Below are 1,966 nucleotides of genomic sequence, written 5' to 3'. Positions count from 1 at the left end.
GTCGCAGATGTGGAACGCGGGACACCGTGCTATCACATTGTGTGAGAAGAGACTACTATGTCTGCATACACGCGCCACTACATGAACAGACGGCTCATGCTGATCGCCATCCACTGCGTCCATTACTCCCACACGTCTCTATGGCGTACCACACTGCAATACAGCTGTTATGGGGAGATGACACGTAGCTGTGTACACAACATTCTGAGCGGGTTGCGGTTGGACAACAATACATTAATGTAACGTGTCATATGCCATTTACAGAGCAGGTTAAGGCACAACGTGGGTTAGGTTAAGGCACAACGTGGGTTATGTTAAGGCACAACGTGGGTTATGTTAAGGCACAACGTGGGTTAGGTTAAGGCACAACGTGGGTTAGGTTAAGGCACAACGTGGGGTAGATTGCGGCACAACTTGGGGTAGATTGCGGCACAACTTGGGGTAGATTGCGGCACAACTTGGGGTAGATTGCGGCACAACTTGGGGTAGATTGCGGCACAACTTGGGGTAGATTGCGGTACAACTTGGGGTAGATTGCGGTACAACTTGGGGTAGATTGCGGTACAACTTGGGGTAGATTGCGGTACAACTTGGGGTAGATTGCGGTACAACTTGGGGTAGATTGCGGTACAACTTGGGGTAGATTGCGGTACAACTTGGGGTAGATTGCGGTACAACTTGGGGTAGATTGCGGTACAACTTGGGGTAGATTGCGGTACAACTTGGGGTAGATTGCGGTACAACTTGGGGTAGATTGCGGTACAAATTGCATTACATTGCGGTGCAAATTGCGTTACATTGCGGTGCAAATTGCGTTAGGTTAAGGTGCAACACAGGTTAGGTTAAGGTGCAACACAGGTTAGGTTAAGGTGCAACACAGGTTAGGTTAAGGTGCAACAGAGGTTAGGTTAAGGCGACATAGGTTAGGTTAAGGTGCAAGATGGGTTAGGTTAAGGTGACATAGGTTAGGTTAAGGTGACATAGGTTAGGTTAAGGTGACATAGGTTAGGTTAAGGTGACATAGGTTAGGTTAAGGTGACATAGGTTAGGTTAAGGTGACATAGGTTAGGTTAAGGTGACATAGGTTAGGTTAAGGTACAAACTGGGTTGTGTTTTGGTACACATTGCGTTGTAGTACAGTACACGTTAGGTTTGGGTACGGTACACATTGTGGTATGGGATGGCGTGTTGGTGGGGGGGGGGGGGGGCGGGGCGAGGTTCGTTCATATTGACCGTAGGAAGTGGATGCCCGAGGCAGCGTCAGTGTGTCAAAGGAGGTATGTCACGTTGGGATGCGCTTTTCGGTAGTGAGAGGGGGCGCGCCGTGTCCGAGGTTGCGGCAGACCTGTGTGTTTCATTCCTGCCAGTGTGTTTGTTCTGTAAGACGAGGCAGTGTGGTGATGTTGGGTGCACCCCTGTGTGGGACATGTGTGGGTGTTGGTGGCTTATCTGAGCAATTGTGGTTGTCGGACGAGTGGGATATTCTGTTTTATGATTGGACCTCGTGGCCTGGTTATCATAGTCTGGTTGGTGTACTGTGGCGGATAGGATGCACCGGACGTTGGTCCATGGTGGTGCTTAATTATTGCATCTGTGTCTGTTACAGGCAGAGAGTAGTGTGTGATAGAGTGTGTGGGTGACGTGTGGTTCCTTTTGTTTGCACAGACGTTCAGCATGTATAGGGGCATTTGCGTATTTGATCTATCTATGTGGGCCTGCATAGTTTACTGAGCAGTGCTGCGAGGTGACTGAACTACGAGCGACGTACTCATTTACAGCGGAATGGTTGCCTTCTACCAAAGATGGCGTATCGACTCTACGACAGCGTTGGCACCGCAGGAAGCGGTGTCGTAAAATGGCCCCCACACCGTCATCGTTGTGCGGGGTAGTGACCGTCTATATTGTGAGAGGAGTCCTGTTTGCCACTGGGCGTGGGGTCTCGCGTCCTGCGGTTCAGTGCCCCCAG

The sequence above is a fragment of the Schistocerca cancellata genome, unplaced genomic scaffold (genome assembly GCF_023864275.1).
Source record: "Schistocerca cancellata isolate TAMUIC-IGC-003103 unplaced genomic scaffold, iqSchCanc2.1 HiC_scaffold_48, whole genome shotgun sequence".
Classification (NCBI taxonomy): domain Eukaryota; kingdom Metazoa; phylum Arthropoda; class Insecta; order Orthoptera; family Acrididae; genus Schistocerca; species Schistocerca cancellata.
Note: the sequence above shows the minus strand (reverse complement) of the source record.